This window comes from Tamandua tetradactyla, chromosome 6 (assembly GCF_023851605.1).
Source record: "Tamandua tetradactyla isolate mTamTet1 chromosome 6, mTamTet1.pri, whole genome shotgun sequence".
Classification (NCBI taxonomy): domain Eukaryota; kingdom Metazoa; phylum Chordata; class Mammalia; order Pilosa; family Myrmecophagidae; genus Tamandua; species Tamandua tetradactyla.
This window is the reverse complement of record NC_135332.1, coordinates 37,640,450-37,666,675: the sequence shown is the minus strand read 5'-3', so window position 1 is coordinate 37,666,675 and position 26,226 is coordinate 37,640,450. Positions and strand designations below refer to the sequence as shown.

Below are 26,226 nucleotides of genomic sequence, written 5' to 3'. Positions count from 1 at the left end.
GGCAGGCCGTGGAGGCTGGACTAGGGCCGGCACAGTGCCTTAGCCCTGGAATACTTTTAGAGGCTCACGATGATGTCTTAACTTCTTTTCAAATGAGGAAAAATAAAAAGGAACTTTTGGGTTGAAGAAAATCTTTTATTATGTAATATTAAATTGTCTTTTTTTTTTTTAACCATCGCAGTCGTAAAATATGATTTCTAATATCTGTTTTGTGGAGAAGAGGCCCATGAAAGCAAAAGTTCTTAGGAACCGTGAGAGTCATCAGGCAGCCCTGGCTGGACCAACGGTTGGTGGGACCAGGATGGGGATAAGGGACCCTCAGGGCTGGCAGGGGCCCATCCTGTATTCCCAAGCTCCTACGACAACTGTCTTTCTGTCTCGTCCTCTTGCAACATGTACCTTCCATGTCGCAGCACATAGTCCTCTTGTAGGGACACTGTTCTGGATGCCTTAGAGCTGACACTTGAGGAAGGGACCTGCTTGCACGCTTATCACTAATGACGTCTGAACAGTGCCCTGCCCTTTGTGGGCATCTGTTAAAGGTTAGTCCTTGATAATAATGCATTGACCTCTTGGGAAAGGAAGGGAAGGGAACCACTATTTCCTGACAGCCTACATTCTTCTGGGTACTTTACAGAATTATTTTATTTATGGGGTCTAGCTTAGAGTTGAGGAAAGCAAGGTTCAGAGAGGTTAAGAAACTTGCCCAAGTATCCTGGGTAATAAGTAATGGACCCAGATCCATTGGAAGACAGTTGTGATTCCCAAGCCGAGCTTCTTTCCAGTGTATGGTGCTGCCTCTAACTTCCCAGACAGTATGTTGCAGAAGAGAAGAAAGCACTGCATGGGCATAGAGAACGAGGAGGGTGGGACTGGAGACTTCCCACCAGACTGATGACTCTTCCCACCCTTGATTTTCAGGTTGTTGGGCTCAGGTGTGGTTGGGCTGCTTGGGAGTTTGGCATGTCCAGGGCTGCCATTCAGGCTGCAAGAGGAGAGAACCCTCCCCAGGGAGGTGGGACACGGGCTCTGCTGCTTCTGTAGCTGGCTGGCTCTGTGGCCTAGGAGAAGTCACCTCTGGATCCTGGGCTGCAGTGATCTCTTCGGCAGAGCACGAGGGGTAGACATCCTGTCTAATGATCTGGGACTGGATTCATCTGTGCTTTGACTCTGCTACAGCTTGTCCCCCCAGCTAGCTTGGAGGCCCCTTAAGAGCAAGTAATGAATCTTTAATTTTGTGTCCCCCAGTTGAGTATTTCAGGTGTCACCTTCAAGATTTTTACCTCCCTGGGTACCACTTGAATTATTATTTACTGAATATTTGTCTTGAAATTGACTTATTTTTTTCAAACATTAGTCGTGTATTGAACAATAATATTTATAAAATCACTGTCTCATTCATTCTTTCCTTCATCAAATCTTGACTGAATGCTATGGGGTGTTGGGCGCTGCTCAAGGGGCTGGGGACGCAGCAAAGCACAAAAAGCACAATCCCTACCTTAGGAGATCGTGTTGGCCTGGAGAAGATGGAGTATACATGCATATATATGACAGTTTCAGACAATGCCCGCAGCTCTGAAGAAAACTTAGTGCAGGGTAATATAATATATTAGATCAAAATGTTTGATCAGTAGTAAGAAAATGATTTTTCATTATAGCCCAACACACACACACACACAATGGAAATAAAAAGATGCTGAAAAGCAATGCTTATCTTTACTACATGTGATGTGCTCTAATATCTTCTCTTCGATTTTAAAATATGCTGGTTATGAACCACCAAGGACTGATCTGAGGGTCTTGTGATGGGTTGCAACCAGCAGACTGAAATATCAGGGGCTGGTGATGGGGGGGCATTTTAGATGAGGGGTCAGAGAAGGACCCCATGAGGAAGTCAAAGGAGCAGAGACACAGAGATGAAAAGGAGGGAGCCATGAAGAGATCCAGGGGAGAAGCATTTCTGGCAGAGGGAACTGCGAGTGCAAAAACCTTGGGCTGGGACTGAGTTAGGGTTAGATGTACTTGTTCTGTGTTTGTGTGTGTGCGTACGTGGTCCAGTGTGCAAATACAGATAAAAATAATTGCAGAACAATCACTATAGAAACTTCCACTGTGAAGCATGTGCATTAGTTTCCTGTGGTTGCTGTAGCAGATAACACAAACTTAGTGACTTAAAGCACAGATTCATTACCTTACAGTTCTCGAGGTCAGAGGTCCAAATTGTATCAGCGGGGCTGTGTTCCTTCTAGAGGCTCTAGGGGAGGATCTGTTTCCCTGCCTTTTCCATCTTCTGAAGGCTGTTTGCATTCCTTGGCTTGTGATCCTGCATCACTCCCACTTCTGCTTCTGCCATCATGTGGCCTTCTCTGACTCGGACCCTCCTGCCTCTTACTTATAAGACCCTTGTGATTGCATTTGGCCCACTCAGACAATCCAGGATACTCTCCTTTCTTTAAAGTCAAGTGATTGTGGATTTTAAATCCACCTGTAAGGTTCCTTTTTTGCCATATAAGGTAACATAATCACACGTCCTAGGGATTAAGACATGGACATCTTTGGGGAAGGGGGCATTATTCAGCCTAGCCCACCAAGTAAAAGCAACTTGTGGGGTCCACGGGTGAACCTATCACTCTCAGGGAAATTCTTCTGTGCAGTGCTCTGTTCAATGTGATACCTGCAGTGGGGATTTGATACAAGTTTGCTGAACGGTTAAATAAATGAGAAGATCCACCTCCCTTCCCTCTTCCTCCTGCCACTCTACCCCTCTTTCTCCTCTCTTCAGGAAACGTCGGCTCTACTCACAAGAGCCATCCACTCACAAACGGGTCACTGTTTGTTGAGTTGCACAGGTTCATAAACTCCCAACCCAATGAAAAGCTGTCAACGCTCTGCTTAGCCCTCTGCTTCTAATCCAACCAATCAGAACGTGCCAATTTCCCATGTCCAAACAAGACAAAGAAAACCCAGCGCCTCCCTGTCCCTATTTCCTGCCAACCAGCCTATATAACCTGTACCCCTTCCCCTGCCCAGGGCTGTTATCATCTCAGGCTTCAGCCTGCCTGCCCATAGCCTCTCAATAAAGCTCCTTTGATCAAGTTTTGGTCTCTTCTCCTCTTTCCTGGTCAAAAACCTATCAATCCCTTTTTCTCATTTTATTCTCACCCTATGTCATTGGACAAAGGCCATGTATTCTTTCACCCAACATGCTCAATAACCAATTTCTGAGACACTGGGGTTTCAAAGACAGGAAGTTTATTACTGGGTGAGAGCAGTTGGCCTAGCGGCCCCAAATCTGTTTCCACGAACTGCAGCAATTCTGATAGCTTTATTAGAGAAATGGATGGGCAGGGTTTAGGATAATGAGCACAGTGGCCCCAGATGATGTAATCAGAGGTGATCTGATCACGGAGCATGCGCAGATGGATTACATGCCTCGACACAGAACTTATGTAAGAAAATGGTGGAATGAGGTATAGGTGACTGTAGGTTAAAGTCTAAACTACTGCGCATGTCAGGTGGACCCATTTTAGTTAGATCCAGTCTCAGTCATCAAGATAACTTTGGACTTGCAGTGGGTTAGTTCTGGGCTGACTCAAGACCCTTCACTAATAAACATTAGGAGCTGTCTTCAGTGATTACAAGATTCTAAAGTTGAAAAACTGGATAACTGGGTATAAATGAAGGTTAGTTACAAGGTTTTTACAATCCCAGGCAGAAGAAGATAAGGGCTATACAATCATTATCAGAGATCAAGGCAGCTGGATTACAATTTAGAGATGTTGGGAATTTTCCTCTGTCTACTCCAATATACCAGAAAGCAAAAAGGAATATCTATATAATGATTCAGTCATCAAAATCATCCCTTAAATCCTGATTTCTTGGTTACACCTATTGGTATAGTGCAGGTATTCTTTCTATTTTATAGATGACATTGCACCCCAGAGAGAAGATGTCATCTGTTTTACTCCCCTGAAAGTCAGGAAGCAAAATGACCTAGAACACAGGAGTCCTGACGTCTGTCCCCAAACTTCTTCCACTATGCTCTCCAGCTTTTCTTTTACTTCTAAGGGTCCAACGTATCTGAAAGCCCAGGGTTTCTAGAAGGGATTCCTATAGGGAACTGGGATCCATTGTGTCTTGTGTAGTGTCAAAGACCAAAAGTAAGAAGCTTCCTGGAGACAAAATTTGGCTCAACCTAGTGAGAGTATTCTAAGAATCAAGGATAAATATTGCCCCAAATAACAGTATTGGCTGCGAAGGAGAAATGAAATGGATTCCTTGTCACTGAACCAGGAAATTGTTAACCTTATTTAGATCATTGCTGAGTGAAAGCTTTGGCTACAGGCTTTTGAAACCCTCAGAAAGCAGACCCCACATCAAACTCCTGAATCTTCCTCTTTCTCTTCGCTGAGCTGGCTAACCATAAGGGATGGGGGGCAGAAGGGAACAGAAAATGGTGCCTTGGGGCTTACAGTTTTGCGTGGGGTGGGACTAATGTAAAGAAAAACCTCTAGCTAGGCGCCCTTCCCCGTAGGAGATAACATTCAGATTAAATGCATTTAAAATGGCATTCTAGGGGCCTTAGTGATTTTCATTTGAAAACTCAGCTTGGAGTCCTTGGCATCTGTTTCTCCTTTTAAGACAGAAACCAAGAGACTATTTACATATTCTTAGGGCTCTATCACCAATTAGATCTTTTCAGAACCTCAGTCCTCTCTGTCCCCCTACCCCCACCCCCAACCAACTCTCTCCACATTTAGGATTAAATTTCTTGGCTGACAGTGGCTGCTGCTCTCTTTGGTGATTTATTTATTCAGTTGGATTATTTTTCATCTCTAGCCTGGGCATTTCAGGCCTCGGCGTCCACCTTCCCATCATCGGGAAGGGACCCTGCTTGGGGATCCTCCCCAAACTCAACTAGGGCCGAGCCAGGCATGCATTCCTTCAGGCGCCGTCTCCGCGTCATCCCTCCCCCTTCCCGACGGTGACAGAGCTTCCCCTCAGAGATGAGGGAGCACAGCTGGGTGACATCACCAGGAATGTGGGGAGCCTGTGCAGGGGCCCGGAAGGAGCAGCATGAGATGCCACAGGAGCAACTGCAAGGGCCGTGTCACGATGTGCCTTGGAGACAATCTGGTCCTGTAGGGACAGAATCTGCTAACTATCTGGGAAAACTGTATCTGATGGAATGCATCCGGATCTCCTCCCGCCTCATTCCCAGCCTCTGCCTTTGCTGGGGGGGGGGGGGTGTGAGAGATGAGTTCCTGTTTCCAAAAGGCAGCATGGAGGAGGGCATGGGCTGCATCACTGGCCCTGCTCTTCACCAGCCCTGTGACCTTGAACACATCCCCCAACCTCCTGAGCCTCCAGGGTGACATCTGGAAAACAGGACAAACAAGGGGCCCTGCCTTGTGGGAAACAAATTCATCCATACCTATGAGGCTCCCAGCACCACTCTTGGCTCTTAGTAGGGACATCATAGCTGTTACTTATTAGTAAGTTGTAATCTTAGATTAATGAATTATGATCTTCAGATTCAAAGGTAGGGGCCTAAGAATGAGACGTTCAGTTTAAGTCACCAGATCCCTGGGTCTTGACCTTGTGTTAGGGACCATGCTAAGTGCTGGGAATCTGGGGTAGAGGCAGATGTGAACTTGGTCCAGCTGCTTTATCATCAGATGATTTATCTATAAAGTGAAGATAATGCACACCTCAGTATAGGTGCTGAGTTTTGGAGAAGATCATGTATGAAGAGCACCAGGCACAGAGAGGGTGCCCCATCATTTAGAGCTATTGTCCTTGTAATTGTTGATATAGTAATCTACTAGTGATACTGATAAGACGACACAATTCCTGCACTTAAGGTGCTCAGTGTTTCGTGGGTGTGATATGGGTCTCTAAATAGAGAAACAAAAGTTGTATACAGGGGTGCTCTAAAGCACAGTAGATTCTGTAGCCAGACAACTGAGTTCAAACCCTCCTGGGTCATTCACCAGCCATGTGTTCTTGGGCAAGTTACTTCATGTCCCCATGCCTCTGTTCTCAACTGTAAAATGTGGATGATAATAATACCTATCTTGAAGGTCTGTTGAGGGGAATAAATGTATAATACGTAAGACCATTGGAAGAGTGAGTGCCATGTGGTGGGTACTAATGAAGCATTGGCTTCAACTCTCATCAGGAAGCAACTAATACTTTGTGGGGCAAGAGGGAAGTCTTCAAAGGAGAGGGGGCATTGATTGCTGGGCTTTGAAGGTTAAGAAAAACCTTTCCCATTGTGGGTGAGACATTAGAAAATAGAAAGAGGTGATTTGTTTAGGAAGCGAAGATAAGTGCCAATGACAAAATTGCAAAGGGGTGTGAAGGAAGATGGGGAAATGAGAGGACTGGGTCGGATCCTGGAGCAATACTGAAGAACGATTTTTCTTCTTGGAGATGGGAGCAGGTCCCTGTTGGAAAGATCAGCTGGGCTGCAACGAAAAGGATGGGTTGCAGCTGTGGCTCTCCATCCTGACTGCTCATTAGTGTCCCTGGGGAAGCTTTAAAAAATACTGATGTCAGGGTTTTACTCCTGACCAAGTAAATCAGATAGGATGAAGCCTGGGCATCATCCAGTCACTCAGCCCAAGCCGGGGACCCCTGGGTCAGAGGGAGAGAGACGCAGTTGAAGGCCATAGCAATAGCAACACAATTCAGAGGAGATAAGGCCTGGACTGGGACTGTGGTGTAGGGAGAGAGAGGGGGAGAGAGAGAAGGGTGGGAGGGAGAGAGGATGTTTTATGAGCTAATTTGGCAGGTGGAATGGAGAGCGGGGCTGGCTGGGAAGCTGGCGGTCTCCCGGCTGGAGGCCTGGCACATCATCCCGATGCAGGAGGCAGGAGATTCTCTGTCAAGACCCGGCAGTTCTGCGCACATGCATGCTGACAAATGCTCAGGACCGTGAAAACTAAGCCGGGAAGGCTTCCCAAATTCTCCCCAATTGATGAGGCCGTAACTCCCTCCTCCTTCTCTAGAGATAGTGCTAATTCACCAGACTCTTTCCCTTGGGTAGGCTCTGAAGTCCCTGGTTAGTTGCCTTGCTGGGCTGTGCCGGGCCTGGGTGGATACGGGCTCTGGGGCGGGCTTGCCAGCCTTTGAAATCCGAGTTGTTTTTAATAATGTTAAACTTAATGTTAAACTTAAAAATTTACTCCTTACATTGGTACTTTGGCAAACGTTTCTCATGCTGGGCCGGCGGCCTGCTCTCGCGCTCCCGAGCGGGACAACGCAGCCCCGAACCCCGGGCCGAACGCGCTTAGCTCTCCAGGCTGGCAGTCGCCCGCCACCCGCACGCAGCCATGGCGCGGGGGCTCCCTTCGCTAAGGCCTCCGAGCCACTCTTCTTATGGCCAAATCCCGGGCTCCCAGCTCCACTCCGCTCTGTGAGGAGGCTGGGTCGGGGCTGCCCGGTTGCCGCTCTCCTGCTGCCCCTGGAGCTTTCTTTGTTTCCCCTTCCAGTTTGCCTCCAAGCTCTCAGAGCCGTCCTCAGAGGGGTGGTTCTGGGCACATGTGTGGTGTGTTTGAAAAGACGAAGAAAAGGGGAACCCAAATGGAGAAATCTACGGAGAGCAAATAAAGTATGGCATAAACACTGGGCCGGAAATCAGGAGATTTCTCATTTCTCTCACTTGGGTACATCGCCTCTTGTCTTTGGGCCTCAGTTTCCCCAGCCTGTAAATGATGAGGGCAGCTGGTCTCCATGACTCCTGTGTGCTCTGGAGGAGGAAGAGGAGTTTTTAGCCAGTGATAATTGGATTTAGAACCCTGAGGGCTGAGCCTTTTATAGGATGCTTCCAGAGGTACAGTGTGGGGAGAGACTGGCTCCTCAGAGAAACCCCCAAAGAACACCCCATAAAGTATGAGGGAGAGGGGAGAAGAAAGATTTGTTAGGTGTCAGGGGTGTACCAAGCGCTGTTGGAGGCTCTCTACTTCCTTGGCATATTGGCTCCTTGTAGGAACCCTGTGAAGTCAGTGTTAGAAGCCCCTTACTATAGATGGGCAAACTGAAGCTTGCAGAGATAAGAAACTTAACTCTTCAAGCAAAGAAAATAGGTCATAAACCGATTCTATCTAACTCTGAATAGTAATAACAGAAGTAGTAATAATAATTTGTGGGTACTTTCATTATTTCATTTATTCCTCATCACAGCCCTGTGAAGTTGCTATCATTTGCAAATAAAGACTCCAAGGCTTTAACAGGATCCTTGAATAAGGCAGAACAATTGGTCAGTGGTAGAGTTTCTTTGAGTCTAAGTCTGTGCGCTTTCATTCCACCTGCAAAAATAAGCATAGGCAAGACCATAGGAAGAAACTAATTGGAAAGTGTCAGGGTATCTCCCACATGTCAACTATGGCTCTTGCCTTTTAGGGAAAAGCTGTATCTCTCTTAGCTTCTGCTCAAGGGGGTAGCCATATAGGTGGTTGATAAACTTTACAGGTGGTTGATAAACTCGGAAGCTCCTTCACCACCAGTGCTCCAACCACAAAGGATTAGATCAGAGGGAGGGACTTACAGCATCCAATATAGTAGCGCAATTGGATTTCTTCTCAAGGACTTCGATGAGAGGACAAGGCAGCTGAAGCCCAAAGTTGCGACATACAAAGAGGTTGGTGAAGCCCACTGGGGCTTCTGAAACCCAAGTATGATGCAGCAGAAAGCACATGGAAGCAGAAGCTATCAGGTGGAGAACAGGCATATAGAACTGAAGGAGAAGGTAGGCCAGTTGAGGGCAAGAGAACAGAGCTTATGCAGGAAAAGCTGGGTTCTGTGAGACCATGTAACCCATGAAACTAAAAGGGTCAGTAGGGTTCTCAAAAGGTACACGAAGCCATTAGTTCCTGGAAGGGCCCTGATTTTGTAATGGTTTCCCACTTCTAGTTCCCATGAGAACTCATTCTTGCATTCCACATAAGAACTCTGCCCCACGGTGTTTTTATAAAAACCACCCCTTCCACTGCATTCTAGTATTTGAGAGATTTTCTGATCCTGCAGTCAAAGAAGCTTAACCAAACCACAGGTCAGTTTGGCTGTGGGTTCTGGGGCAGAAGACATTACAGCTATCCCTTCCACATCGTGACTTTCCCCATCCTGGTTTTGATATGTTGTGGGTCAGCCTAAGAAATTAAACGTGAATTTTTTGAGTTTTGCAGAAGTCACAGATGACACTGAAAGGCCAGTGGACAACAGTATTTTTAGTTAACATTAACCTACAAATAGCCTGTGATGAAATGCTTAACCCAAATTTCACAATAGGTTACTGTAAACACCCCATAAAAGAAAAATGATAAATTCAGACTTCTTCCCTGGTATGAAGGGAGGGCTGAAATATTTTACATGGATTTTTTAAGATCTGGGGGTGCCACACTCCTAACCTCCAGGACGTGGGAGAGATAACTGTAGAGTCCTCATTTCCGAATTTTACACGTTGGGTTGTTTTTAACCTGCTCTGCGCCAAAAAAATTTGAGGTGGCTTATAACTCCTTCCTACAAGAAAAATTTCCAAATGCATATTGCCATCAAGATGAATAAGTAAGAAGATAAAGAAATTGGGGCAAGAGGAACAGAAAGGTAGATGAGTAAAATGAAACCAAAAGAAGTTTAGTCTATGTAATAATAGGTTGCTGCTGAGGGTGATAGGATAACACTAGCGGCTGTTAATTGAGCAGCTATTATATGCGCCAGGACCATACTATATATATATATATGTATGGATATAAGATCTCATTTCATCTCCACAGCTGTCCTATGAGGCACATGGTATTAACCCTACTTCACAGATGAGGCCACCAAGGTTCCTAGAGTTTAGATGACCTGCCCAAGGCCCCATCACTTGTCTGTAGAGAAGCCTGCAGAAGAACCCACTTTTGGGTTGAGGTTCTGCACAATTGTGGAAGGAAAGATGCAGAGTCATCTCTGAACATTTTGGTGGCAAAAATGGAGACATGATCTGTTATGTGTTCACACTGTCTGTCAGAAAAAAGCAAACCACTCGCTCCCCTCCCTTGACATTGAGGTCTGAGAGGAGATTTCCCCTATGGGTCCTGTTAGGAGACACGGGGTGCAGTAGGGACCCCAGTTAAAATACCACACTAGAGAACCGTTGGCCCAAGGAGTGGTGCTGGGTGTGAAATCACCCCAGAGAAAGGATAAAGTGGAAATATTAGAAGTCTCTGGGGACTTGGCTTAGCTGTGGTGGTAGAGGGACACTGTCCCTATGAGTGCTTAAGAGCGGGGTTTGTGGTGGGAGTTTCTGAGGATGTTTAGCCCCAAATCAGGAGGGACATCCTTCCCCTCCCCTCCCCTCCCTTCCTCTTTAAACCCCTCCCCCACCTGTATCTGAGGGCAAATTTAAGGAAGAAAGGAACCAAACTTTGGGGCCACCTTTGTTTCCCGTTTAAAACAAAAATAGCTCTCTGGAGCCCCATGAGGGAATAAAAAGTGAATTCTTGGGATGAAGAGCTCCTACTTTAAGAGAAAGATGCTGAATGAAATAACACTAATTTTAGCAACCAAGACATCGCTATCAGCATTTTTTTTTTTAGCAGATCTTTATTAATTGTAGGAATACACTCCACTTGGAGGCTGAGATCCTCTCCACGCTTATCGCAAGCTGTGTGGTTCTAGTTAAGGGATATGTTTTGTGCAAAGAACTATTTTTAAAATGCATACTTACCTGCTTCCCTCTTGATTATAGGACTGTGGTCCAGGATAGTCTTAGGGGAAATCACTTTCAGGAATCTTTTTTGTGTCTCTTCAGATTTCTTGGTTTTCCCACTGTTGCCAGGGAACCCAGCGGGCCGCGGACCGGTTCAGGGACAGAAGACACACCTACATCAAGATTTTTGTCCCATCTTGAAGGAAAGACCCACCAAGAGCACCATGAGCATTTTTGAGAAGCAGCACACATTGCCAACCTTTTACTATCCATCCTGAAATAGATTGTGGGCCCAATGATACTAAGTGGCCCACGGGTGGCCTATGGGGCTTTACAGATTTTGGGTAGAATTCACTTGGTGGCTTTGCACTGAGTCCCTAGGAGCGCATACCACCCCCCAGCTGTTTCAGTGGGAAATCAGCTACCTACATACCGCTTGTGCCTCTTTCTCTCTTCCAGCCAAATGAGTGGATTCTTGCCTTTGAACTCAACTACCCTCCCGGGCACTTTTGGCCTCACCTTGAGCACATTGGAGCCAGTTATGGACGGTCGTCAAAGCCCCAGTACAAGCTGCTCCTTCAACCTGCTGCTCTGTGTCTGAGCCCTGGCTCTGGGCTCCAGTTTCTGTCTGCCCTGGCCCTTCTCCTCTGCTTGGCAGCCCCTGCCTCTCCCTTCTGGCTCTCTGTTTGGCACTGGGCCCGGTGCACTGCCTTGATCTTACCGTCACTCGTGGCTTCTGATAAGAGACGTTCTCCCGCCAGGGCGCTGGCTCTGGCCGAGCAGCCACCACCGGGCCAAGGAGTTAGTTAGCCCTGGACTGCTCCTGATCTGCATCTGGGCAGGCGGATGCAGGCCCAGCCAGAGGGTCATGAGCAGAGCTACAGACCACTTGCTGACTTCAGAGTCAGGAAGGGCCGGGTTCTAATGCCAACCTACCATTTGTTAGCTCTGTGATCTCAGGCAAGTCATGGAGCCTCTCTGAGCCTCAGTCTCCTCATCTGTAAAATGGGGAGGATAAGATCTCCCTCACAGAGGTGTTGATAGGGGTTAAAAAGAGAGAAGTGGCACGAGGGTGGTGCCCAGGGAGCACTCAATGAATGTAGGTTATTATTATTCTTATTATCACAAGGTGCCATTTTAGCCCAGCTGTGAATGGGGTGATGGGAATAATGGCAGGAAGTAGGGTGATGTCCATTCAAATGCTTTTCCCAAATGTGCAGACTCATAATAATCTCCTGATCTCCCGAGGTGTTCCGATACCCCTGCATTTCAGATGAGGAATACAGATGAGGAATTCGAGGCATTGATGGAGAAATGAGGAGACCCGACATCACAGCCTGCAAGTAGCAAAGTCTGGACTTGAACCCAGGTCTCCTGACTCCCGATTCCAGAAAGCAACGCAGGCGGCTGCTTTGATCTTCCAAAGCTGCTGTCCAACAATGTGCCCAGGGGAGGACGGAGGAGAGTTGCTGCTCTCCTGGCCGCCCCTCCTCCCTGCGTGCTGGCAGAGCAGGAGGAATTTGAGCGGTGGCTTGTGCTCATGCTTGAGGAATGTCTTGAGAAGCCATGCCTAAGCCCTCTGTATCTGACTCATCATCTCCCCGTCTCCAGGAGTGTCAGAGAAGAGCTCCCTTAATCCCTCCTGTCCTTGGTCCCAGGCTTTCATTTGTCAAACTAAAAATATTCCCTCCGGGAAACTCCTTTTGCCAGAGGCTGGAGGAGGTATAAGGGGAACTGCGTTTCAGTGTCACTTCCTGACAGCGCCTCCCTATTGTTCATGGGCCAGGGAAGCAGAGATGGGGCAGCGTGAGCAAGGGGCCTCTGTCATTCTTGGGCCCCAGCCAGCCAGCTCACCTTCTCCTACAAGTAAGCTTCCCTTTTTCCTCTCTCAAGGCTCCAGACAATAGCCTACCAGCCTGACAGCCAGCCTTATCCTAGGCAATGTTGTGATTCGTGCCAGGTAAGGACAACGGAATGCCAAGCTCATTTCCTTTGCAGCCTGAGGGCAGAGGTGGGCTGTCACAGTTCGAACTTGTCTGCAGGGGCTCAAAGGTAAAGAAAAAAAATAGTCCTGGTTTCCTAGATAAAACAGAGTTGGAACTCTCCAAGCAAAAGACAATGGCACCTTTGGGAAGCCGACGTGTCCCCTGTTCCTCTCCTGCCTTTCCTTTCTTTATCTGTCACTTGTGGCAGCTCATTGGTCCTCAGGGTTGTTCCTAAGTGGGCCTGACCTTGACTTGGCACAGGGCCTTGGCTAATAGGTATAAAGCTGCTTCCCTCAGGCCCACCAGGGTGTCCGCTTGCTCAGTGGATCATAATGAAATCAAAGGAGCGTGGACTTTGGAACCAGGCTTGGGTTTAAACATTGGCTCCACCCGTCAACTGGCTGCGTGAGATTGCATAAGCCGCCTCCCCTTTGAGCCTCGGTTTCTCATCTTTTTCAGTGGGTAATAATAATACCAGTTACACTAGTTATAGGGAAGGTATAGAGTGAATTGTACAATGTCAATCACAGTCGGGGCTCAAATCATCCTCGCTGACCATCATCCCAACCCTTTGGGCAGGTCCCCTTGCATCCCTGAGACACATACACTCATTTGTAAAATGAAGAGTTTGAACTTGATTTCATCCAAGATTCTTCTTAGATCTAAAATTCTGGGGTCTTGGAGACAGCTGGGAATACACGTTTGTGGAAATTTTTGTTATTTTAAAGAACACAAGAATAATGTAACTGCTGAAGGAGGATGACCTGGGAAAGGTGCACTGAATGCAGTATACAGTAGGCCTTTGAAAAGATTTGGCAAACTAGACAGAGGAAGAAGCCACAGTCACCCAGTTCACTCTGTAGTCAGGGCTCAATGGGAACACTGCGATTTTAAAAAACCTGATGTTATGTCAGGGATAATGGTCAACCCAGGCCCTGGAGATAGACAAGCTGAGTCTGAACCTGAGCTCCGCTGCATGCCAGCTGTGTAGCCATAGATAAGTTAATTGGCTTCTCTGGGTCTCATTTCATCACCTGTCAGATGAGTCACTGCTGCCACTTCCTAGCTGCGTGGAGTAAGTATGACGGTATATACATGGTATGCAGCCTAGTGCTTTGTCATAGTAGGCACTTGATATTTGTTGGCTGCTGCTAGTAGTAATGTTATATTGTTATTAATTAATAATAATAATAGTTTAGCTCATATGATCATTTCACCTGCTTGGGATAAAAATAAGGGCACACTTCTCATGTTATTCAAACTGAAACTGGCTGTATCCTCATTCCCCCTCTCAGAAGAATACCCTGTTCTCCTTCCTGGTGCCTACCATCCCCCCACCCCCCAACATAATAAGTTGCTATCCCCCAAATACAATAGACCCAAACCACTGAGGATTCTATTAGATGTAGGCATAGCACCTAAGAGGCTGGCGGAGTCCTTGGCTGTCCAAAGCACTCACATAAGGTGCTAGAGCAACTTGTTTCCCTGTGACAGTTTCTGGCTTTAGTTGGGGTCACAGGCCCCCCTCTCCCCTCCCATTGGAGAGCTACTTCCTGGGAGGTCCTTCATATCCTTTCTGGTCAGGAGGTCTCATTGTCAACCTCAATCTTTCAGATATTTGAATAACCTTGAATCCCAAGCATCATGACTCTCCATCTCTTTCCTTCTGGGATCTACCGGTTCCTATGTGAATTTCCCCATCCCTTCACCAGAAAACTTAGAGTTCCACATACAAGAGGCATTGATTTTGAGGATCATTTAATCTTCAGAATAATCCCATGAAGCAGCCTCAAAATAATCCCATGAAGCAGAAACCATTATAATCCCCAATTTACAGATGAGAAAAGTGAGGCACAGGTGAGTTAAGCTCAATGTCACACAGCTAGGAAGTACCAAGATTTGAATCCATGCAGTAGAATGCCCTTGTTACTAGACATCAAACAAAGGTAACATTTTTTTTTTTTGGCATGGGCAGGAACTGGGAATCGAACCCGGGTCTCCAGCATGGCAGGAGAAAACGCTGCCTGCTGAGCCCCTGTGGCCTGCCCAAGGGTAACTTTAAAACAGCGACTCCTCCCCCTGTCTCTCTCTTACACACACACACATACACACATGGAGACATACACATACAGGATTTAAAATCCCATCTTACTGCTTCCTCTGAATGCAATTATAATACCAACTTACACTGAAGAGCAGAAGTGAGCAGGTGCCCAAGACCTTAGAGTTGGAATGATTTAGTAAGTCCTCTTCAGAAAGGAGTTTTGGAGCTAAGGTCCTGTCATGGATAAGGGGGTGGTCTCTCATCAGACTTTCAGCACCTAATAGGGCAATGGTTGCCCAGAAGACCACTTGATTTAAAGAAATTCAGTTGAGTTTCTCATTCCAATGGCCTTCATTGGGACTAGGCCCACTTTTCCTCTGCAGCATGATTCCTCCATGGGATACTTCTAATGTTCTCTCTCATAGCCTTTAGAAATACATTCAACAGCAAGTAACAGAAAACATAACTAAAAACAGCTTCAGCAAATAAGGCTTCTTTGTCTCACATGAGAAGTGTCTAGAGGAAGGCAGCCCAGCCATGGAGCAGTGGCCCAGTGGCATCAAATCGTCATGCTCTTTTTCTTAGTCCTGCCATCTTAGCTGGTTGACATGCTGCCTCATGGTTTTAAAATGGCTTCTACACCTCCAGCCTTCTGTCTATGCTTGGACAGGAAGGAGGAAAAAGAAGCCCACTCTAGAAGACTTCTTGTAGCTAGTAAGCAATCACTGGGTCATATGTTGACCCTAAGGGAAATTAACTGGTCAAGGATAATGAACCAACCATGACTGGTTTAGATCTGTTTTGATGGATCCCTGGAGAGGAGCTTTTGCTCCCCAATACCACCAGAGCCTGGCAGCTCTCTGAGTGGGAACAAAAGTGGGAAGTGTGAATGGCTGTTAGGTGGATAGCCACCGTGTCTGCTACCACACTCCTTACACCTACCTCTCCTTCCCTAACAGCTCTTTCCTAGTGCGTTTCCCACTCTACCCTACTCACTTAGGCCTGGATAAAAGGATGCGGGACTTGCACACATAGTGTCATCCACCAGACTGTGAGTATCATGAGGCAAGGACTGGCCTTCTGGGCTCCCCACGCTCTTCCTAGAGCTTATGTCAGTGCCTGATGCATCGTAGGCATTCAGTAAATATTTGAGTGAATGGATGAATGAATACTGGCCAGGAGCCCACATGCCTTGGCCACTCTCTCGGGAATCAACAAGGGAAGCTCAGGCCTCCTGTCCCCACTGGCCCAGGTGGGCTGTACGTGTGTGTACGTGCACGTGAGTGTGTGTGTACGTGCACGTGAGTGTGTGTGCACGCACGCTGCTCATGGCTCCTTTCTGCCTCAGATTGCGTTACTTAAAAACAGGCCTGTGCCAACCTGGCAGGGTCTGAGTTTCAGCACAACAGTTTCCACAAGTTCCCAAATTCTTTTCATTTGGCAAAATCCAAAAATAAAACAAAATCTCACATGTGCCACTCAGCATGACTCTGGAGCCGGGGGCCCTGCCTGAGCAATGGGTTCTGGATGTTTAGGATGCATCTCCAGAGCTTGTTAATCTGCCTCCATCCATACTCTCCTGCCCTGGCCACTGGCCTTCCACCTGGCCTGTCTCTGGAATATGATGTGCAGGCAGGGCTGGAATTCGGAGCAGTTCTACAATGGAAACAGGACCTCAGGGTAATCAGAAACAACACAGAGGGTGCTCATCAGAGCAGCTTTTAAATGTTCAAAGAAAAATCTGGTCCTGTGACCACCGACCTCATGAAAGAAGGTAGAATGTTCTTAGGGAAGACATTACAACACTACGGCCAGATCTGATCCCAGTGGGGAGAGGTGGGGTGGGAATGAAAAAGGAGTGGGCAACTAAAAATCCATACCTGAGTCACACAAGTAGCTCTCTGGTGAGTTCTGCCTCCATAAGGACATAAGACCCTGGGACCCTGAGGATGTGGGAATAGTAACAGTGAGGCTAAAGCTCACAATAAACTCAGATGCAAAGAGGAAGACTTCCTGAGGACCATAGAAAGTCTCTGGGACTCTGCATAGCGAAAGAACAATCCCAGTGTAGACCCACTGTTTGGGTAAGAGGATGTAATGTTGGATAAAAAGGGAGAGTAAAATAGAATTTGACAATATCATTTTTCCAGCTAGGATGTCAAACCAGAAAGGGAAGAACAGAGGATGGAGATTTGAAGCCTGTGAGGAGACGGTGATGGCCAGCAGTGGTAGTTTCCACCCTTCTTGTTGACAGATCCCTGAGTGTTTCAGGAGTCAGCACCCCTCCACCATGTTCTGAATAGCCCAGGACAGTCTGATTCCATGTGTCTCATCATTGATTGATTTAAGGATGGATACAAGACCCTCTTCTGACCATTGAGATGTGATGATTGGTCTGCCAGGATTTCTGAAATTTTTTTTCTTCTTAATAGAGTTGTACAATTGCTGGACATGGTTGAATTTGTATGAAATAGTCAGAACTGCAAAAACCATCTTGTTATCAAGAGGAAGTTAAATGGACAACTTGGGGATGGCAGAAACGTAGAGAGGCATCCTTGAGGATGTAATCAATGTACTGAAATTGCCAATCCTAAAACCCCTCTGCTTAAGACTTCTCAGTTTATGAGATAATCTTCCTTATGGTTTAAGTCAGTTGAACCTGGGATTTTTGTTCCTTGCAGCCCAACGTGCTCTGACTGGCTCAGAGCTCAAGAAAGGTGAGGAGATGAAATAGAAAGAGGGCAAAAGCTAATTCGAGTGGGGCCCTAGTATCAGGGCCAGCGAATCACATCCCGAGGTGTGGAAAGAACTTTCCAGTGGGGTTTGGAGAAACACTGTCAATAATTTTTAAGTAATTGTGGGGGAGAGGAGGTGGTGCCAGAATCAGGAACTTAGCAAAAATTATCCTTGTTTTCATAAGGGGAAAAAGGATTGCTTCCGGAAACTCTAGACAAGTTAGTTTGAGGTAAATCTTTGACAATAGGGGAAGCAGCACAGATTAAGAAGCAGATGGTGGGTGAGCATTTAGGAAGGAATGTGATGGTCAGTTGAAAGCAAAATAACTTCACTGGACACGAGTTATTCCAAACTAAACTTATTTCTTCTTTTGATAAGGTTACTCTATTTGCAGATCAGGTATATGCCATAAACATTGTGGGTCTTGATTTCAGTTTAGGGTTAACAGTTTCTCTCATGGGTTCCTTGTGGCTAAGATGGTGAAATGTGGGTTGGATGAGAGCAGCGGTTTTATGGATTTGCAGCGGGTTCAACAGCTGAATCCAGAGTGTTGAGTCTTGGATGGGTGTCACATCTGAACTCGGCCAGGCTGGTGGGGAGAGAAGTCACATGCTGGCCTGGACCAGGGGCTCAGCTGGGTGTGAAAATCTGACACTCTGGGGTGAGACAGCCCAGGAATGGGCAAGACAAGTGCCAGCCCACCCAGAACCTGTCACCCATGGATACTGGCAGGACGGATCAGGTGGATACAGGATGGAGGTGGAACTGAGAAGTCTCAGCAGGAAGACCTACAGAGGTGGATGCAGTAAAAGAGGAAGATTTCAGGAGGAAGGTGCTCAGACACAGAAGCAGCTGGCAAGGTAGAGAGGGAGTCAAAGGACGTCACATGGGTGGGTGTGTAGACAGCCCTGGTCCGTGTCCCATCTCCTCACTTCCTACAGAGGCTGGGTCCACTTCAGGACAGATGATGTCAGCCTTCAGGGAAGTTCCCTGCCAAGAGTTCCAAGGGCTCTATGCTCGATCCCCTGATTTATCACTAGATGAAAAACCCAGGAGGCACACTGATCAAAAGTGTAGATTTCACAAATCGAGGAGGAGAGTTAATACCAGGTGTGACAGAATGAGAATCCAGAGTGATCCTGTAAGGCTGGACTGCTGGGTCAAAAACGATAAGATACAGTTGAACAGGCCTAAATGTAAAGTCTGGCATTTACATACAAAAAAACAAATGACAAAAATACCGAGTGAGGAAGATTGCCTTGGCAGGAAATCACGTGAAAAATATCTGAGCCTTGTAAGTGAATAATAAGAAAAAGCCGACAGTGTGATGTGATCGCTAACAATGCAGCACAACATTAGATACAAGTAGTCTTAGAAATCCAGTCCCTTTGGGAGGGAATGGACTTCTTATGCTCTTGGTCAGATGACATCTGGGGTACCATGTTCGATTAGGGGCACCAGATATCGAGAGGGGCCTTGACAAATTAGAGTGCGCAGAGATGGGCTAAAATGAAGAAAGTTCCAGAAATTATGTCAGGTGAGGAGAAGTTGAAGGATCGGAGAACATTCCACCTGGATGTTCTCCATGAGGATCTGTGAAAGAGGTGTGCATGGTCCATTTTCTGAGGTAGGACTGAAATAACAGGGTAGAAGATAAAGGGACGCCAACTGATGTAAATACAAGGAAAGCCCTTCTGAACTTTACGATCAAAGTAAATAATCACAATTGTTTATCATTTGCAAGTTTCACAAACATGAGCTCATTGGTGAGGCAAACCATTGCTTTCACTTCATAGATAAGGTGATTGAAATGATCAAGAAATCCTGTACAGCTGTATCCCCAGCACCTAGGACACGACCTGGTAAATATTTGTCGAATGAGTACATTGTCGGCGAGGTTGAACGCCTTTTCCCCAGGTCCCACAGATGGTGTCTCCCCTCCTCTCCCTTCTCTACGCCAGGACAGGCTTCAAGTGTGATACTTGGGATGTCAGTGTCCTTGTCAGCAGAGGCACCGTGAGCCTCTCAGGCATGACTTGGGGGTTTTGGAGGGGACCAGAGGACTTCAAAAGCTTCCCAACGCAAAAGTCTCACCCCAAACATTCCTCATCCTAAGAACTCTAAATTGCTGCTTGAGAACACATGCGGGACGTGGAATCTGTCTCCCCACAGCCGCTGCGGTTGATGGTATCTTGGCTCAGAATCTTTTCAGCACTTTCCCTAGAGATGCCTGTCTGGGCGTGGGTATGCACGTCCAGTCTTCTCTGTCCAGATATCCAGGGAGACCCTTCGGGGTGGGGGGTGCGGTGGGGGGGAGACGAAATTTCAGTTCACTGAACTGCCTGTTGTATGCTTTTGATTTCTGCCATTGTTGCCAACCGCAGCAAAAAGCGCGTCTTCTTTCCTGCTGTGGTAAGGGAGGAAACTGTTTCGGCAGCATGTGGATTTTGCAGATATTGAGGTCCATGATGATATTTTGTGAAGGCAAATATGAGTTCTTTTATACTGACCCCAGGATGGCTCAAGAATGATAGCTTTTCCTCCTCCTTTTGGTATAAATTATAATATACTGTGAAAGCTCTCTCCCATTCCCTTTTTATTTCTTCTGTTGTATGCTGTATGGCGGGGTCCCATGTCATTCTTTTTCCATATTAGTATTCCGTTATTGCAGCACCATTTGTTGAATTTTTTGCTTATCTGTTTGTTTTTTGGGGAAGTGCCTGGACCAGGAGTTGGACTCGGCGAGAAGTCTACCACTGAACGTCCCTGGCACCCCCCGCTCCCCATGCCTTTTTATTTCACTGGGCTGGGGGAGTTTTGATGTGATGGGGTGGAGGGTCATAGAATCCACCATACCAGCTTAGGCTTGTGTTAGGTTCTTTCTTCTCAGAGAAAAATGCTAAGGAAGCCGCTGGTTCAGTGAAGCTCTCCATGGGCTTGGCCGTCGGTCCCCAGCAGGCATCGTGAGCGGCGCCCACCATCTCCACTAGGGGGAGAAAAAGAGCGGTTAGGAAACGTACAAAGCCCCAAATCAAACACACAGCCCAAAGGGTAAAATCCAATTCTAAATGGAACTCAAAAACTCGAGAAGTAATTTAAGGAACCACATTAAATACTAGAATGTTTAATGGGGCCCTCGCATCCCGAGCAGGCAAGAGAGTGCGAGAAATGGGACAGAGGAAATCAGGGAGACAATATGTCTGTGCGACTTGTTCTAATTAGGGGTACTGCATTGCTGAGGATCATTCATTATAATTTGGTTAAATCTTCAGCGTGGCCGAGTCACCTCGGTTCCCTGGTGTAAAACAAAGGGCTGGGTTGTAAAAGGGGTGAGTGTCTCTCCTGGGTGGGTCTGAGGGTTGGCCATCACTCTCCTGCCAGCTCTTCTTTATGACTCCAGCGCTGGGCTTGAGCTAGCAGATGTCTGCAGATTTCGGGGAGGAGAGGGGAGGGAGCAGGGGGCAGGGAAAGGGGACCTCCCGCACCCCACGCCCCCACTCCCCGCCCCGCACCCATTATTTCCAACTTGTCTGTGGTTTAATTCAGTATCTCCGTCTGCCGCTGGAGCAGGATGGGAAGAGTTCAAAGGGGAAAATCAAAACAATCCATATATCAGCGCTTGGGAGTGATCTGTGTGGCACCAGCACTCCTCCAGCTCTGCTTTGAAATGAGGACTCTGGGGATAACTCAGTGGGCCGCTGTGGCCCTCACACTGTGCATGTGGAATGCTTACGGAGGTGATTTTTTAAAAATAAGAAGGTAGCCAGAGGCTAGAAGGGATGTGGGTGTGGTGTGGCTGGGGGTTGGGTTCAGGTATGTCCCAAAGCCAAAGGGGATGTTTTTATTATTTATTTATTTATTATTATTTTTTTTACATGGGCAGGCACCGGGAATCAAACCCGGGTCCTCTGGCATGGCAGGCAAGCATTCTTGCCTGCTGAGCCACCGTGGCCCCAAAGGTGAAGTTTTTAGTTCAGAGCTAAAGGTGGTGTGGGATAAGGAGGAGGACCTGAGATGAGTTGACAACCAACCCCTTCTGCCCCCCAAAACAGACGTGCTTTGGGTTTTGGATGGTGAAGCTTGGGCTGGTTGGCATGGGTGTCTCACCCTGGCCTCCAATCGAACTCTCAAACTTGGAAGGGTGCTGTTTGCTTTATGCTATTGACTTGTACCCCATTCTCAGCCAATCAGCTGGCTTGCAGTGGCATAAAACAGCCTCTACTAGGGCATCTTGAAGAGAAAGGGGCCCTCCGCTAAAGATAAGTGTGTAGCTTGGCCAGGCTCTACACAGGCAGATCTTGCTTACCCCTGCCCTGCTGCAGCCTTGTGCTAGTCACATGGCTGATCAGTTAAAACACAGGCTTCTACCACTGTGTGACCCTCCCACCATGTCTTAGTGCAAAACACAAACTGCACACCCCTCAGAGCGTGTGGCACTGAGCCCCAGATTAATTCTACATGCGTTCCTGGGTGGTAGGTCCTAGGTTGTCCGCTGGCTGGGCCTGTTTTGTTCTGGTGAGACAGTGCTGTATTCCTGGCTTCCTCTTCACCCCAGGTAGTCCACCTGCAATTTGATGTTGTTGGCCACAAAGAAGAGGATGGACAAGTGGAAGTGACCTGCTCTGTGACAAGTGAAAAAACAAAGGAATGATAACTTTTGAAATTAGAATAAGGAGCTTTGCTCTGTGTTCCCACCTCCCTGGTTGGGTTCGGTACCCTTGCTCTGCGTTGTATATTTGTCTGTTCACTTCTCTGATGTCCCCACTGGACTGTTAACTCTACAAGTACTGGGACTGTGCAGCTTTTGTTCACCTTCTTAGACTGGTGCCCTGCGTGGAGCCAGATTGAATAAATACTCGCCACTTCATATGCAAAGGAAAGCACATTCTCACCGCTTTGGCTCCGATTTAGGTGAGTAATTGCAATTTAATTCATTGATCATTTATTGAGCATCTACTATTCTGGCACTGTGCTATGGGTTAGGGATATAAAGATAATTAAAATTGGTGCCTGGCTCTAAAGCATTTATACTCCAGGGTAAAGTCGGGTGAGACCCATATGGGACGAATAGACAAGGACATTGCTAAGTTGCAATGTGGTGAGCCCAAGAATCCTTTTGCACTAGCTACAGTGGGGTGCCAGTCAAGGGAGGGATGCAGTTTGAGAGTCAGCAGGCCCCAAGGGTCTATGGGTCCGTCTTAGTGTTGAAGGATGAAGATACTACCAGCTTAAAAAGGGGGTTGCCTAGCATGCTTGCAGCAGTCAGACCTGTGCTTGAGCCCCAAATGCTAGATGCCAGTCATTCAGTAGTGAGCTGGCTGCCCTGATGGGTGGCGAGAAAGCAATCCTGCGGGGAAGCCTGGGGAAATGGGGAAAAACACTTGCCCCAGAATTATTTGCCCATGGAAATTGGCATTTTGAACACCAGCTCCTGTCAGTCATTGGTTGAGAGCTATCGGGGTGGGGCTGGGTGATGATGCAGTAATTGGATTTCCTGTCACTTCTGACCTGCCATACCCACAGGCAGAATGCTGTTCCAAAGCTAGCAGGAATTGGTGGGGCACTGACAGCTTTCATTACACATAAGACACTATGATACATACAATGAAAGAAAATAATATGGCGATGAGAGTGAAAAAACTTTGTAAAGGCTAAAACCCTATCCAAGGGTAAGTAATCCTACTGTCATCAACAACAAATATTCTTGGACTTGACTTTCCTTAGGAGCTCTTAGGTGGTAAGTGGACTGCTTGTCAAGACCAGTAATGCTTCTTAACAGAGGGCGATTTTGTCCCCCAGGGACTATTTGGCAGCTCCTGAAGGCATTATTATGACTGGGACAGGGTGGGGTGCTATTGGTCAGGGGTGCTGCTAAACACCCTACAGTGCACAGAACAGAGCCCGCAACCAAGATTTATTTGATCCAAAATATCCACAGTTCCAAGTCTGAGAAATCCGGCTATAGATCTCTAGTTTTCCAGTTGAAACTTATTCTGGTCAACCGGGGAGAGAGAGAGAGAGAGAGAGACAGATATATATATATCTGTAGATGTGGTAGGGAGCAGGGGCAGGAGGAGGAGTGTGGAAGGAGAGGATGGGAAAGACAAAGGGGGCCAGGGACCTGTGTTTCCTGAGTTCCAGGAAACCTGTAGAGTTTCTAAGTCTACAGGTACCATTGATTATTTAGTCTGGAGAGTTCTTAGTTGCAGGGGATGCACGTCATAAGATGTTTAGCAGCAGCTCTCACCTCTACCCACTAAAGGCCAGGAGCATCTCTCCATTTTTGACAACTGAAAATGTCTCCAGACATTGTCAGAGGGGGGAAGCTGGTTTATCTTAGAATTTGCTATGGATTCTGGGGTAGGATCTGAGGGTCCAGGAAGCCCTCTTCCCCATCTGCGTGATCAGTGATGAGTCATTCCTGTCTTTGGGTCTAGAAGGCTTCTAGCCTTCAGAGTCTCTGGGCAGAATCAATCCTGTGAGCTGCTGCATTCTCTCCGGTGGGTAGGACAAGGAAGGCATCTGGGATGCGAGGCCAAGGATGTGGTAGGGAGCAGGGGCAGGAGGAGGAGTGTGGAAGGAGAGGATGGGAAAGACAAAGGGGGCCAGGGACCTGTGTTTCCTGAGTTCCAGGCACCATATCAGGCACTTAACCTCCCTTGCTTCATTCTATCCTTCGAGTTCCAGTAGCAAAGAGCAACAACAATCTGGAGCCCTTCCTATACCCCAGGCACTTTACTCAAGTTACCCCCAAGGGAGAAATCTGTGTCCTCCACTTTATGAATGGGGAAAACAAGCCTTGGGGAAGATGGGTCACTTGCCCAAGCAGCTGACACCAGGCACCATTTTCCCTGAGACTCCCCACTGTGCATCCCCAGAACCTTCAATGCCCTGGGGATGGGTATTTCCACAGGTGTGAAATCAGGTAAGTTCTTGGCCTGCTTTGAGATTTTGCTTTAGGGCTGACTCAAGTGAGCACTGAACTCAGGTTGGTCTAGAACAATATTTTTTTCCATTACCCAGTTACTGAGTGTAGTTAGTTTCTTAAGGCTGCTAAAACAAAATATCACCGACCAGGTGCCATAAAACAGTAGAACTTTATTCTCTCATAAGTCTGGAGACTAGACATATGAAATCAAGGCGTTCCCAGGGCATGCTCATTCCTGCAGGCTCTAGGAAAGACTTCTTTCTTGCCTCTTCTGGCTTCTGGTGGCCCCAGCATTCCCTGACTTGTGGCTGCATCATTCCAATCTCTGCCTCTGTATTCGTGTGGCCTTCTTCCTTCTGTCTGTTACTCTTTTCTTTTCTTAAAAGGAAACCAGTCATATTGGATTTAGGGTTGCCTTAATCCAGTATGACCTCATCTTAATTTGATTTCATAGGCAAGAACCCTATTTCCAAATAAGGTCACTTAGGTCCCAGGTGAACATGAATTTGGGGAGCACATTATTCAACCCAGCACTCTCAGGAGATGTTCCCTGGCCACCTTTCCCACAAGTCCCCCCAGGAGACTGCCATTCCTGGTGGGCAGGGATGCTCCCAAGTCTCTGACATGTCCCCAGAACAGCAAGCTCCTGGCTGCTCTATGAAAGCCAGATAGACAGACCTGCAGCCAAGGAGAACTCAGGGGTCCAGCCACACTGCTCTCTCCCACACAGGGGGCTGCATGGTATGGGGGGCGGAACTGTGAGCCGGGCATCAGGGTCCAGCCTGGTCCCCCGGGTGCTAAGTGACCTTAGTCAGGTCCCTCTCTGGGCCTCAGCTACCCTACCCACTCACCAAAAAGCCAGGCCCCACCCTCCAAACTCTCTCAGAGCTGTTCAAATGGAATGGTTTCCAGAGCTGTCCCTAATGTGGGGGGAAGTGGACAACAACTGGCGCTAACATCCTCTCGTATCACTTCCTGGCCACCCCTTCTCCACTTGCCCATTTAAACAAAGGCCAACCGTGTCAGTGCTTCTGGGAGGCCCTGGTACTGGGCCTTAGGTGAACTAGAAGATGTCCTTTTAAAGAAAAAACCTGGGCTCAATTTCACTCTTTGGCTAGTTACTAGCTATATGCATCAAAGCCATTAATTTAATCCCTCCAGGCCACAGCTTCCCTTTTGTGAAACAGGCCTCACAGGGTTCCTCTGAGGTCTGACTGAGATCTCAGCACGAATGTCTTTTGTAAACTCTAAAATATTTTTGCAAACATTAGCTGTCACTCTCAGATATTTTGTAGTGGGTGCTTACTCCAGTTACTCTGAGAGCAAGATAAATTACTCCCAAAACTTAGTGTCCTAAAACAAAAACCAACATTTCTTTTGCTCACGAAGCTGCCTCTGGTCAGGACTCCCTAGGGGCAGGTCGTCTCTGCTCCACTTGGTGTCAGCCAGGACGGAATCCGAGAAGAGGTGCTCACTCGCAAGTCTGTTGCTGACGCTGGCTGTCAGCCCACAGCACCCACACGCGGCCTCCCCGCGAGGTCTGCGCTTCACACAACATGGCGGCTGGATTTAAGATGGAGCTTCCGAAGGAAGCCATGTTGCCTGTTGTGTGTCCAAGCCTTAGAAGTCATGCCACATCACCTCCACTGTATTCTATTGGTTAAGCAGTCACAAAAGTCCAAAGGGTAAAGGAAATACACCCTACCTTTTGATTGGAAATGCCAAGTTCTGGAAGACCACATGAGCTTATATGCTGTGGCCATTTGTGGAAAAAAACATCTGCCACAGTATGTGATTAAGTTCTTGAGTGAATGAATCTTTCCTGACTGCCTTTTAGCAC

At 47.3% G+C, this 26,226-nt stretch overlaps 1 pseudogene; it reads right to left on the bottom strand.

Annotated features, from left to right (window-relative positions):
* Positions 1-25,983, bottom strand: part of LOC143686628 (large ribosomal subunit protein uL11-like) — a 114,602-nt pseudogene extending 88,619 nt beyond the window's left edge.
* Between the last annotated feature and the right edge of the window lie 243 nt (positions 25,984-26,226).